Source organism: Lacerta agilis, chromosome 4 (assembly GCF_009819535.1).
Source record: "Lacerta agilis isolate rLacAgi1 chromosome 4, rLacAgi1.pri, whole genome shotgun sequence".
Taxonomy (NCBI): Eukaryota; Metazoa; Chordata; class Lepidosauria; order Squamata; family Lacertidae; genus Lacerta; species Lacerta agilis.
Window position 1 is genome coordinate 41806193 of NC_046315.1, and position 15253 is coordinate 41821445.

Below are 15253 nucleotides of genomic sequence, written 5' to 3' on the forward strand. Positions count from 1 at the left end.
TTATTGGGCAATGTGAAAACAGGATGTTGGAGTCTATGAGCCACAAGTCTGATACAGCAGAACTTATTCTGTTTTTAAGTCTGATTTATTTTCTGTTAAATGATCTTCCTTTTTAATTTTAATAGACAGGAGATTGAAGATTATTCTGTAATGGTCATTGTACCTATATTGGTTTTATTATAAGAAATGTAGCTCTTGGTGATAGATAGTTAAGTGGTTGCTGCTGGAAAAGAGAGACAAAAATAAGAAAAATCAGGTCCGCCTTTTCATTTCTTCTGTATGTAAGTACCTTCAGGACATCACGGTGTAACTTGTAGCTTGACTCTAAAAAGAATCCCAATTTCTTTGACAATTCAAAGAAATAAAATGAAATAAAGCAGTCAAAGTCAAGGCTTCAGTTATGTCATCTGTCTCACATGATGTCAGTATCTGTAAATGGCCCAAAGACAGATCAAGAGGTGAAGACTCCCTGGTGCTCCAGGTTTTCTACTACAAAGGGGGAAATGTGGCTTGTTTTGTATGTAGCTGCTACCAGGGATTTCTGCTTTTATTATTTCAGCATTTCCTTCAGTGCAAACAGTGTGCAAATGTCTGTTAGCAAGGAATAAGAAAATATAACACAAATATATATATAAACAGCCATCAAACTGCAAAACTGTGTTTACGTGGAGAGAATATATGTACAATAGTACTGAGCTGTACAATTTTTCTGGAGCCAAGCCAAACAGGAATAGAGAATTCAGTATATTTCGCATATGCTCGTGGGAGAACATGTGTGATACAGATGAGGCTTGGGCTCAAATCTCCATTTGGTCAAGAAGCTCATTTGGAAGAGCCGTTATAGACCTATTTGGGCATTGGTTTTTATTTCCACATAAGGAAACACACTAGGAGCCATGGGGGCACACTCCCAAGCCCCACCCTCTCCATCATAATCTGCCAATCCAATCAATCAGTACATCACTTCCCTCAAGTTAGTCGAGTTTTGGAAATTTCTCTACTCGTGGGGGCACCCTGTGGAATTTACAACACTTGTTGTGCAGACAAGAAATAAATAATATAGACAATGCACTGGGATGGCTGCAAATATTTAGATAATTTTTCCCATGACCTTGATGGGGATGCATTTTGCCCTTCCCTGGTGATTAGACTAATCATTTGATAAGTAGGGAGGTTTGATAATCTGTATGAATGGGGTTGTATTCAAGTGTGTGTGTGTGTGCGTGCGTGTGTGCACGCGCTTTTGTATGGTGTTCAACTAAGATTAATTCACAGTAGGCTCATTGAAATGAATGAGCATGAAAAAGTTAGGTCCATTAATTTCAGTAGGTCTAGTCTGAGTAACATTTAGTTGAATACATTTAGCTGTGAGAAAGTGGGAGGTGGCATCCAGCTCTCAGCAAGTTAGTTGAGGTAAATGTAGCTGGGGGGCGGGCGGGCAGGGAGGTTAGCCACACCTGATGAAAGTAATGTCTTAAAAGCTGGTCATAATGGCAAATAACACCTAGATAATAAATCATAAGAATGCAAAAGACAGGAAAAGGATCACATATGAATGTTGCTAGAACTTCAGTTCCAGATTCAGACTGAGGTGTTCACACTCTCATTTGCTATTGCAGTGGTTCCACAACTTGCTCCCACCCATGAACCACCATTGGTGAGGGTCTTGGTAGACCACTGAATTATTTTTCTGCATGTTGTAATGATTGTAATTGTACAGCTAGATATATGGTTTTTATTGAACTTTTATTTCTTACATTGCTTTATGTTGTATTACAATTTGAATTCCAAAGAATTCTATATCATTCAAATTGTATGTATTTTTCACAGACATACCATGCACCACCTAAATGAAGGTTGTGGACCACTAGTGGTCCAAAGTGATGAATAATAATCCCACACTTTTGATTATTATTAATCACTAGTACATTTCAATGGTGCCTTTACTGGGAAACTGAGGGTTCTGCTCCACACATATGCTGTTCTGATCCTATGTACAGGTGAAACTCGAAAAATTAGAATATTGTGGAAAGGTTCATTTCTTTCAGTAATTCAACTTAAAAGGTGAACCCCAAATTAACAATTTCAACTTTGGGGTTTTCATCAGCTGCACGCCATAATCATCACAATTATAACAAGCAAAGGCTTGACATACCTTGCATGTCATGAGTCTTTGCATGTCATGAGTCTATCTCACATATTAAACTCCAGTAGCTAATGAAAACAATTGCTTACATAAATGGACTTTTCCACGATATTCTAATTTTTTGAGTTTCACCTGTATTCTGTTTGCTGTTTCCTTTTTATTCATGTCAGCTAGCCCACAAACATACAGCATTGAGACTGACTTTTAACATGCAAGCTTGTTTACCGGGTGGATTTTCCACAGCTCTAATTATGATGAAATATAGCTGTATGGTCTGCTCGGGAACGTGCGTTTGTAAGCAGAAAGAAATCTGCTTAAGTAGCTTATTTTAAGGGATGCTTGTGTACTTGCTGCAGAGACAAAAAGGAGCAAGTCTTGCAGTTTAGTGAAAAAACCTCAAGCCTCAATACTTCTGACATGGAAGGTGCTGCAGGGAGAATAAAGCAGAGAACCACGGGTAATTTCTACACATTTGTCTAAGAGAGGAAATTGATTATTTATCCTTAAAGTAAATACCTGTAGGGACAGAGAGTTGCAGTGTCTGAAGGGGATACTTATTTCAACTATACTGTTATTTTGTGAATAAAGAAGTTGTTGTTTCACACCTATAGCTTAAGTCAAGTGTGCCCAACTATGAAGTTTCTTCCTGGAATAAAGAACCTCGGGAGAAGTTTAGACAGGTAAGTAGCCAATACCATAAAAAATATTCTTTGATAAATTGTTTTCTGCACTTGGATAACACATTGTCTTGGTTTTGCCCCAGACACTGTATATTTTAGCATATTGGCTTTTTTCACCTGGGTTACTTAAACAGATGATACTTGATTTCTTCTTAATTTATAACACTTTGAACATATTGTGTGCATAATTCCCGCAAGTTGGCTAAAAGCGGACCAAAGTTATTTCCACAGCTGGTGAGTGGGAAGGTGGTCAGACAAGCAAAATTTGTCTGGATCATCCAGCCTTAGTTTGTAATCGTCATTAGTAATCCTCAAAATGCCAGGGCTTGGAGTCTTTTCTGTTCAGAAGTCTTGTACCAAATGGGGGGAAGAGATACATCTTTATTACATCTTTATTCATTTTCTAAGGCCAGAGATTGGGGGGGGGGGTGCTGTGGCAAACCCTTCTACCACCACAAGTGTGTGATCACCAATGCTGGCAACATCCTGATATTGGTCGGCACCAGGCTGGTGGTGAGGCCAAACTCCATGCTGGCTTGGGCAAAACAGTTGCCTGAAAATTGAGGGCATTCTCCAGCTAATCAAGGAAGGGAGGGACATCCAGCTCTTCCAAGACATGAAGAGTCTTGGTGTGTAGGAGACCATGCTTTCTGATGAGTACAGTCCTTGATAGTGCTCTGCCCATCACTTCATCTGCTTGCTGCAGTCTGTGATAATTTCTCCAGACAAGATTTTCAGTGGTGCCGTTCCAACAACCCAGGCTGAGTTCCAACAATATAACCAAAAAAAAAAACCCAAGTGAAACAAGATTATCAATGATAATAGCAAGTGAAAGAATTCCAAACAAAGGCAGCACAGTATAGCTTAAACAGAAAGAGAAGAGGTGGGCCCCACAAAAAGATATCTTAACTGTCAAATGCCAGGTATAGATGAGCATCTTCAGATTGTGGCAGAGCCTATACATTGCAGATGGTAGACACACCTCTGTGGGGAGAGATTACCCCAATAAAAGAAAAGCCCTCTCCCTCCCAGGCCCCCATTCACATTAGAAAATTTTAACATAAAGGCACATTAAAATAATTGTGAGTAGAGCAGGGCAATAACTCTAAACATGTTAAGCTATTACACCTAAGGATCATTAAGAAGGACCATGGGGCATACGACTTGAAACATTCTCTTTTTATGGAATCAAACTTGAAATACCTCCTTACTGAGTTGATACCCACACAGGTCGGAAATGAAATGTGATATGTAAGTCCATATTAACTTGAGTTCAGCCCAAGCCACCAATGACATCACTCTCTTTTCTGTCACAGATTACTCCCTTAGAGACTGGGACAGAGATCAATTCACTTTGCATTTAAAGGCAAATCTACCTAATTTGCTGTCTCTGAAAGAGTGCACAAACCGAAACACTCCCCTCCTTTGAAATTCACACTTCTCTGAATTTTGCAGTGCAGTTTTCCAGTTAAGTAATATGTACAAAAATGCATGTAGTAGGGGGAATGTGCATAAAGATGCATATATTGGTGAAAATAACATACAGAAATGCAGAATAACAGGGATTTATTTTTATTTCTTTGCATAAATATGTGTTAGGAAAAATTGCATACAAACCTGTGTTTATAAGGAAAACATAAGATTTGAAAATGAGAAACAAAGATAAACTGAAATGGACGGATACATCCATCCTTACACTCCTGCACAGAATCCCTCCTCAGACATTATTATTAAGCACTAGTGCTTTAAACCCGTTAAATTAATGGGCACTAGAACATTCCTTCTGGCGTCTCTTCCGTCGCTCTCTCTCCTCCACCGCTTCGCTTCCGCCCGTGCTCCCTCGGCTACCTTCCGGTCTTCTGCCCGGCCGTGCTCGCTCCCGCCATGGGTCCCCCCGGCTCCCTTGCCGCACGGCCTTTCCGTTCCGCCCGCCGGCTCCCTCTCTGCCTCGCCCGCCATGCTTCATGGCTGGGCCGCCCCCAGGAAAGAGCCGCCTGGTGGTTTCTGCTCAATCCCTTGGAGATCCCAGGGCCCCTGCGCTCCCTTGCTCCCACCTGGTAGGCGACGTAGTTGCTCTTGGGGTCGCTGAGCGGAACTCGGCGCCCGAAGTCTCTGTGTTCCAAGTCCCAATGGCTGTCTGTGGGGCACATGCGCAGTAGCCCAATCCCACGGACACAGGGACTGGACGCAGAGACACATGCACTTTATTAGTGTAGATTATGTTATGGGGTGAGGCAGCAATGAACAGCAGGCTAGCCCCATTCCAATCACCCTCCAACACAGCTAATGGCTGAGAGTCAAAGAAACATCACATTTATTTAAGGAAGTACTTTACTCTTCCATAGTGGAGGTCACTAATGAAATGTCAGAAAGGCATTCAAGTCCATCTCACATGCACATATTACTGTTTTGGATTCCCAGCTTAGAAATTATAATATCTGCATTGGGATAGGATAGTTGAATCCAGAGAAACGGAAGAAACTGAATCTTGAGAAATTGAATCTTGAGAAATTTGGAAGTGTTACAGTAATCATCATTGTATAGAGATGGTTTATTTCACATGAGTCTAATGCTGAATAGCAGATGCTGCCTTCTCAGGAGCACATGGAAAAGAGTCCATCAGATGGTGTGGTAGCAAGTATTTTTGAGACACTTTCAAAAATACAACTGAAAAGCTGAAGCCATCTTACAACCCACATGCTAGATGTCAAATTGGGGAATTGTTTGCATTTCTACGGCAACAAAATGTTCTTATATGCACATGATGAACATTTGGGGAACTTGAGGAATGGCAAATGTTTTTGGAGGAAATTATTTCAGATCTGTAAACTTCTCCATAAAGTCTTTAAAAGCAACATGAGGGGGTGGAGAGAAACTAAAACAAGATGAGCAAGTGCTTCTCTGGGCATGAAGTCCAAATCAGACATATTTCCTTCTCTTTCCCCAACTGTCCTGCATTTTCACTACTATGTTATATGCTGTTTCAGTAATTAAATCAAGAAGTTCTCAAAAGATAGAAAAAACACAATTTGATGGCTGTGCAAAGCATAGATGGGCAGCCCAGGAGACACATACAGGACTCAACCTCATTCAAAGTGCATCCTCCTGGACACCTTCTGAAGCTGCTCCATTCTTTTACCCATCAGAGTTCCACCATTCCTGTTTTGAAACACAGGAACTTGTCTTATACTGAGTCCAACCATTGCTTCATCTAGCCCAATATTATCTTCCCTGATTAGCAATGGCTTTCCAGGTTTTCAAGACAGGGTCTCTGAAAGCCCTGTATGGAGATGCCAGAGTCTGAACCAGGGATCATCTGCATGTAAACCAGATCCTCTACCACTCACCTATGGTCCTCTCTCTCACCCAGCCACAGCTACAGTTATTTATACACTAAAGGCAGAAAGGAATAACTTTCATTTCGTTTCCAGAACAGTAGCTGAATTGTCTGCCTGTGCATTAGTTTGCTGCACAACAATAAAAATCCCCAGTACATATCTGACAGTAACCCCATCAAACCTAGTGGGGTTTAATTTTGAGAACTTTTGGGGGGTTCTAATATGAGGTAGCCATGGGGGGGCGGAAGTCAGCTGGTCAATTAATATTTGGTCTCTGTCTCTTCTCGCAGGCCCTGACTCTGCCCACCATCAGCCATTGGTCTTCTACAGAGCAAACATGTGTGGTGCTGATGATGCAAACCTGTATCTCTCCTGACCTTATCACCGCCTTGCCCTGGTCCAGCAAGTGGCAGCGCTATGACTGCTGGGAGGTCAGTACTGCAACTCCACACAGCCCTCATACAGCACTGCTGGTCAAATGGCTTTGGCATCTGCTGCTCAAAGAAAGTTTCATTATAAAAACCTCTTAGCTCTTGGACTCTGGATTCTGGCCCCCCAAATTGGTCCCTTTTGCTACCAAGATTAATAATTTTTATTAGCCTTCTATGAATCCCCCACACCTAGCTGAGGGTCCTCCTTGAGTGGTGGCAGGGCCAGTTCTTGAACTGTGCAGCAAGAAAGCATACAATGAAACCTGCAAGTCCCATCACCTGATTTCTTCCTCTTTTTTGCCAATTCATAGCTCCCTTTAAGCTTTCTAGAATCTCCTTCAATCATAAAAAGATAATGGATTCGGGTTCTTTTTGCCCCCTCCCTGTAGTTTGAACACTTGGAGAAGCAGCTGAACATGTGTCCTCCCTGGGCACATAACATGATGTGTGATGCAATCACACCACACAGAAGAGCATGTAGGCCTGATAATATGTGTAATCTTCCCTTGCCTTTTGTGGGAGGGAAGAATTGCTTACATTTATGTGTCTGGAACTGTGGCCACACATTACTGGTAGCTGCTCTGCCACATCAATGGAGTCTTTGGCCAGGTGAAAATGTGATCTGGTGCAGCATGTCATCCTTGGGCAAAGTGCTGCCTGGTTCAGCTATAGATAAACATATTTGGTCCCGCTGAAGAGAAATGACTCAATTTGTCTGGGTTTTATCTTAAAGCAGGCCACCCGTGACAGCCCTTAATAAATTATGCATGAAATTGATTTAATCTCTGTTGGAAACATAATTTGTTTTGTAGAAAGCCCTATGCATTGTTTAGTCACACATTTATTGCAGGCACTGGCTTCTGGGTTGGACTCTAGACATAACTTAAAATATCAGAGAAACTTTTTTTCAGGATTTCCCACACCCACACCCCTGCTTCCTGTTTGACAGAACCTGTTAAACTGACTAAAATCCTAAATAGAAAATGAATTTCTATTTTCGTACTGCAGTCACTATGGTCAGCTAATCAGCAGTGACTGCAAACCCAGCTTTCCTGTGTCTTAACCTGTCACACACCTGTTCTTATATATGATGCCCTGTATAGCTGTCTCTTGCTACAGTGAAATATACAAATACAGCTTTGTGCTGGCTGTGTCCACCAGGGCTGGCATATATTCTCCAGCTGAAGACTTGGTGATATGGTGTGATGGTGCAGGAGCTGTGAATCCCTGGAGAAGCAATACTCTGCTAGAGTCTGGTTATGAGATTCTGACATGTCGCAACAGTGCGGACTAGTAGGGTGGAAGGCAGGGGAACCAAAGCTAGCTAGAGCCAATGAGAGGTAGAGAGATAGGATCCAACTCCTAGGGGTGGAGGTCCCTTTGGGCCCCCCAATAAAATATTTGAGGTGGCTGACCCCCTCTAAAGTAGATGGGCACTGCCATTCCAATGGTGTGCATGCAATACATCATGTGCTCAATTATGTGGGGCAGGGCTTACCTGCACCCCCCCCACCCCCATGTTTTATTCAAGTTGGCATCCCTGGGCAGAGATAACTATTTCTAGCTTTGTCCTTACCCATCTCCCTGATGTGTTAAACAAGGGCAACAACAGGACTCAGGAGGAAGCTGATAGGCAGTGCTACCTCCTGAACTGGATGTAAGTAGGAAGGCAGGAAGGTGGGGGCTGGCTGACAGAGACTGAGAGCTCATCCAGACATGTGCTCCTCCTGCTGCTTCCCCCCAGGAAAATCAGAACAAACATCAGTTGAGTTTTCTCTGGATTGACATTTGCTCTATTTTAGCATTGAAGAACAGGTTTTCTAGGGGAATCGGGCAGGGCAAAGGCAAAATCACTCAGACCCATGCCTGGACAGCATGGGAGAAAAGGAAAACCACTTGGACCCATGCTTTCTAGGCACGGCACAAGTGGAAATGTGGATGAGTTCAGAGGCTGATGGGTAGTGCCCCATTTGCTCTGATTGCCATCCTACACTGCGGGGAACCATAAGATGCTACAAGTAACCCCCCCCCTCCTATATCTCATTGCTCTAGCTGAGGTAGAAAATATGATGACATGCAATAAAGTTGCCCAGAAGAACTTACTTGCCAGTAGAGCATAAAAACAGTTTTGTTAGGTTTTTATTTTTTAAAAAAGACCAGTGTTATTGTCCTCTAATAGTTTTCTGTTAAATGTATTTACCCAATAAACATTTCCTATTGCAAAGCTACATTTACCTCAAAGGGGAAAAAATGTGGGATGCACAGTAAATGAAAATGAAAATGAAAAAGTCAGTTATACTGGTTGTCAACCAAATACTCAGGGAATTCTATGAGAAATTAAATTGGTTTGATTATAATTACCAAGAGCTTTCCTGCTTGTATAGATACTTTGCGGGAGTTGGGGGAGGAGGTGGGGATTGCTTATTAAATAAGAAGTGGAAGAAGAGAAAATGAATTTTCATTTATACTGAAATGCAATAAGCAAAATACGCAGGGAAGTATCTTGTGAGCAATATTATCTGACAAGAGAACCCAATGCAAATTCTTCTAAGGAACAGACGAACAATATAGAAAACATTTTTTTTAAAAAAAAAATCTCAAGTGGAAACATGAAATAATCTTTGTGTAAAAGCTAAGCAAATACAAGGCTTCCAAACACATGTAATGGAAGGAAAATAATGAATGTTCATAGACACAAGGAAAGAATTCTTCTTTGCATTGAAAAAAAATTGCAGGAGATCCATCACTCCCATTGTCTACCATTGAAGAAACAGTAGTATATGTAATTCTGATAAAGTATGGTCCTTTAGGAAGGCTGATTATCTGTGATTTTTTTTCCACATGCAATATGTATATGCGAGACAGAAATTTGGCTTCTTTCCACAGTATTACATAATCAGCCCCATTTAACACGTGTCAAAAGGATTTGGCATTGCATTGCAGTTAGAGACTGGAAGTCTCAGGACCAACTTCAGTGGAAAGCAGCTAATAATTCCACTGAGTGATTAAAATGCTTCTCCCTGACTTGGCTGTATAGAATTACAGTCATATTCCTCAGAATGGTGACCCTCTCCCCCAGAGCAGTAGGAAAGTGAGCCTAATCAATGGTAAAGGTAAAGGGACCCCTGACCATTAGGTCCAGTCGTGGACGACTTTGGGGTTGCGGCGCTCATCTTGCTTTACTGGCCGAGGAGGCCGGCGTACAGCTTCCAGGTCATGTGGCCAGCATGACTAAGCTGCTTCTGGCGAACCAGAGCAGCGCACGGAAACACTGTTTACCTTCCCGCCAGAGTGGTACCTATTTATCTACTTGCACTTCGTGCTTTCGAACTGCTAGGTTGGCAGGAGCAGGGACCAAGCAACGGGAGCTCACCCCGTCGCGGGGATTCGAACTGCTGACCTTCTGATCGACAAGCCCTAGGCTCTGTGGTTTGACCCACAGTGCCAGGCAACTGCATAAGCATCTATTATCATATTTGGAATATTATTGTTGTTGTTGTTGTTGTTGTTGTTGTTGTTGTTGTTATTTTACTATATATAACCCGCATTTCCCCAGCCACTCAGTTGATGTTTTGACTCACTTCACTCCTGTTCTAATAGTTCTTTCCATTTGCAAACAGGTGCATTGCTAGCAACAACCCTGCAGAAAAGCAACCTGGCTGTGATCATACATTTGACAGCATATTTGGGGCAGGGAGCAGGGGAGGGAAATATTTTACTGAGGCATATGTGCTCTTCCACAGTAGTAAAACACTATAAAAAAAATAAGCCTGATACAACTGCATACAGTCAACATTGTCTCTTTTTTGCAGTATTTTATCAACGCACACACATGCACACACACACACCAATAACATGATAATGGGGTGCGATATTGAGAATATTTAATTTTATTGCAGTCCTCAGAGTTTTGCATACATTTTTGTTGCTATGTGGTATCATTTAGAGAATTGCAACCTCTTCTTGAATTCAGTCAGGCAAACAGCTGCCAAAGTATGTGTGACAATAAAGGAACCTTTACATTCAACATTCAGGTTTTTAGAAATGTCAATTCCATCACCTTGTGGGGAAGGGCTTGGTAATTAGCAGAATAAGAGTAGACATGAAGAAGAAGAAGAAGAAGAAGAAGAAGAAGAAGAAGAAGAAGAAGAAGAAGAAGAAGAAGAAGAAGAAGAAGAAGAAGAGTTTGGATTTGATATCCCACTTTATCACTACCCGAAGGAGTCTCAAAGCGGCTAACATTCTCCTTTCCCTTCCACCCCCACAACAAACACTCTGTGAGGTGAGTGGGGCTGAGAGACTCCAAAGAAGTGTGACTAGCCCAAGGTCACCCAGCAGCTGCATGTGGAGGAGCGGGGATGCGAACCCAGTTCACCAGATTACGAGTCTACCGCTCTTAACCACTACACCACACTGGCTCTGGAGAGACACTAGTATAAGGGATTCTTCTAAAAATAAATAAATACATATTTCAGGAAAAAGTATTTTCCTCAGAACCACAGCAGGAGAGGAAAATGCCTGCTTTGATTCTAATCAGGCCCCGTCAAGTGATGCAATTTACTTGGAAACAAAATTGAAGTTAGATGCAAAGATACATTTGACACTGTTTCTGTATGACTGGCTGCTGGAAAAGGCACGTGAGCAGAGTTGGGGGAGTTGGCAGCCACAATAAAAATTCCAAATGGTATTGGATCCAGGATAGTTTCCAAATATTACCACTTCCCAGCATGATATAGTTTAACTAACAACCAATATTTGGGTGTTCCTCAGGTTGCATTCCTGTGCAATCTTCCCTGGCAGTAATCCCCACTGAACACAATGGGACTAACTTCCATTAATCTTGCATAGGATTCACTGTTAGGAATTTTCCTTATGATAGTTTTTACTGAACCAATTTCCTCCAAAACATTATGATATAGTAATGTGGAACTGGGTCAAAAGCCTGGTTGAAATCAAGATCTGTTCTATACACTGTGGTCTTGTTCCCGATCAAAGATTTTCCCCTCTTAAAGAAGGAAATGAAGCTTTTGCGGATGCTATATTCTTAATGAACCCTTGCCAGCAATAGAAAATTACCCCAATGAATTTATTATATGCTTGAAAATTGAGGCTAATTGCTTTGCTAAACCCGAAGTATTGTTGATATTATTATTTTGCTAATCTCTGGTCTTGATAGAACCCAGCTATGGGTAAACTATTTTCATTAAGTTTAAATAATTTAAACTTTGAAATGATTGTAAAATACTAAGAGACCTCTGTGTCTGTACATGGACTTTTAAATCTGAGAAAAACACACCTCAGTATTTCATTCAGCTTGAATCAGTGTACATTTAGGGTGAGATTCTTATCATCAGACAACTGTTTTTGTTTTTCCTTTCTAAATCAATGAAGTTCTATTATTTATTCTGTCTCCCTGTTTGGTCTAAAACATACACAGTTCATTGTATTCGCAATCTTATCACAAAGCAAATGTTGGCTTTTCACTGCTTGAAATTATTATTGCTTAAAATCATCCCTCAATTTTAGAAATATAAAAACCTTAACTCATACCTCTGTCTGTTTGTCTTACTTCCCATTGTACAATGATGTTCCTGCAAAGAAGAGCTAGCACATATTTATTATCTTAAGCTAACCCTTTTAGAGAAAGTAAAACTAGTTTATCACCCTTGCTGGATACTTTACTGCTCTTGCCCACTGGTAATTGTTTCCTAAAGTACAAATAGTACTTCGTGCATGTAGTATGTCAATCTAATTCCAATGGTCCCAGATACATCTGAAGCTAATGTGAGAAGAAAGCTTCCAATATATTTTCCAGACATTCAGTATATGTCTCTCCCACCTTTAGCAGCTCAGATAAACCAAAATATACAAACTTTGCAATGTTAAACTTCTAACAGTCAACATGGCATAGCTGAGGTACTGCAGAATCAGTCTGAAACTAGATGGTACAATTTCCATGACAGACAATGTGTTATTTTTTGCTGTTTCTTGACATTATTTCACAAACTTGTGGTTTCTCTAATTCACACAAGCATGTACATTGTAAACACTTTGTGTCTCATCATTCAAGAAACACATCACTTTGGCTTAATATATGGCTTAATTTGTTTTTAATGCTTGTTGTTCTGTAAGATGCTGTTAGAATGTGTGGATGAGTTATATTATCTAGACTCTAGATCCTTTTCAATCTGACTTGAGGTCTTATGATGTGGTGGGGACAGCTTTGCAATATTTGCCAGGGAACTGGAGAGATGGAGTGTGTCTCTGTTAGTTCCCTGCAGCTTTCAGTACAATCGACCATGGAACCACCTGGAACCCCAGGTTGGAATGAGGCATGCAGGCACTGGTTTATGGTAGTTCTGGTCCCTCAAAAGTTTCATAAGATGATGTTGGGGGACTTCTAGGCCTTGATCATTAGTCTGTGGTGCTCCACAGTGTTCTATATGGTCTCCAATGCTGTTTAACATCTAGATGTAATTTTTGAGGGAGGCCACTCAGGTTTTGGGGATCTGGTATTGCCACTATGTTGATGTCATCTAACTCCTCTCCTTTCCATCTAAATCAAAGGAAAATATGAATCTGTGTTTGAGGTCAGGAATCTCCTAGATAAGGCTGAAAAAACTGAAGTTTAACCCAGATAAGACAGAGATGCTCTGGCCATTCAAAAAGCAGGTAACAGGGATTCAACCTGTCTTGGATGGGTTGCACTTCCCTTGAAAATTTAGGAATTCTTGGAAGCCCATGTTCCAGTGGTGGTCAGAAGCACTTTTGCACAGCTAAGGCCAGTGTTTTGCCAAAAAAGAAAGAAAGATTTGCTACCATTTCCAAATGCCTATTCATATTTTACCCCCTGCTCTTCTTAGAAGTCTTATAGTTAGACCTCACAAGTGTTTGGTAATATAAACAATAATAATATAAACAAGAACTCTGTCTTTGTGTATACATTTATTTCCAAGTTTGTTGCAGGGCTGTTTATGCTGGTAATAAGAACAGCCACTGATATTACTGTCTCCTCATTATTTCTCCTGAATTCTGGCATTCTTTTCTCTATACTGCTGTACCTCTTAAATCAGGGAGTTGTGAAAAATGATGATGTTACTGTTCTCAGACACCACACTGTGTCTGAGCACAATCTTTGCCCTTTCTTCAAAGCACAACTTGCAGTGGTAGCCATTTTCAACACCAGCCTTTGTTTCTCTGGGTGTTTCCACCCCCACCCCCTTCTTCTCAATGATAAAACTATCCTCCTCTTCCTTTGCTTGTCTGAAAATCCAGAGTAATGTCACTAGAACCTTGGGGGCTATTATGTGGTGGCGGCAAGAAACAACTGTCTTTGGAAGTCAAGGCAGTCTTTTCAGTCATGCTCGGCTTTGTAATAGCAGCTTCCTCCTCCCAGATTTGTCCATTTTGATTTTGCAGTTCAGTCGGCTGAATTCTGATAATGACTCTGGAGGCCTGCATTTGTCCTCCAAGCCTGTGGTTCCCTACCTTTGTTAGAGAAATGAAGGTTTCTCTGTCTCTATGCATCTGGATATGTACGTATGTAAAAGTGCAGAGCAGAGATTTTCTTATATGGAAAGGCATTGTTCATGACCTGATTGCTACTGAAACTTATGCTTTATAGGGACACAATAAAAAGGTGCATTTTGAAGCCCACGTCTCTTTTGTAGTTAATTCTGAAGGAATTCATGTTGACTTGAAAGTGAACACTGCAAAAGCAAAATCTATACTGTTACACAAGCCACACTATAAAAATGCAAATGCACCTTGAAGCATACGTTATTCATGAATCCCTTAAAGTCTTCAATCCGTTTTTTAAAAAACGCAAAGCTAAAGTAAGCCCCTCTATTTGAAAAAGCTGGGACATAGAATATGTATTTAAAAAGATAAATTATACATCAACATTGTTTATAATTTATTGCCTATAAAAGTTTTATCAAAGGCACAAAAGGAGTTGGACGTATGCAAATACAGGAAACAAAAATAAACATTTTGATAAGCCAAGTAGAGGGAACATACTTTTGTACATAGTGTTATATTTTTTAAAAATGCTGTCTAAGGGGAAACATCATGGAATAGTGGCACCCAGTTGCCTTTTAATATTCATGCTTTGGTAATGTGCCATAATGCTTGAAGCAGTGCACAGGCAATGGCCATGCTAGTTCAGTTCACCCAATTTCAGTTGAACAGAAACATTCATCTAGTATGGCCAAGATTCCTATTTGTTTTCTGCAGACCATTGCGAAGTCTTGATTCCAGCCTGAGGTTACCTTAATTCTAAGCAATCTGCCCAACACACTTAAGTAGCAAAGAATATTTAAGAAGGAAATAAGGAATATTCTCAGATGTCCTAATCTAATACCAAGAGTCTCTGTGGGGTAACTGTCACCACGTGGTCTGTTCATTCATGCACAGTGTACCAACATTTCCACCTACCCATACACACACACACATTTGCAAAGATATAGCATATATTGTACAGGTCACATGGTGAAATACTGCATACAGCCCAGGGGCCTCTGAGTTAGAAACTCCTGAGCTTGTAACCCCAAGGAGCTGGCGCCCTCCACCTGGGTGATCCCACACAATGCTACAACTCAAGAGAACAGTCAGCAAGCCTGGAGGGAATGGAAAGAGATGCAGCATTGTGCCTTTGAC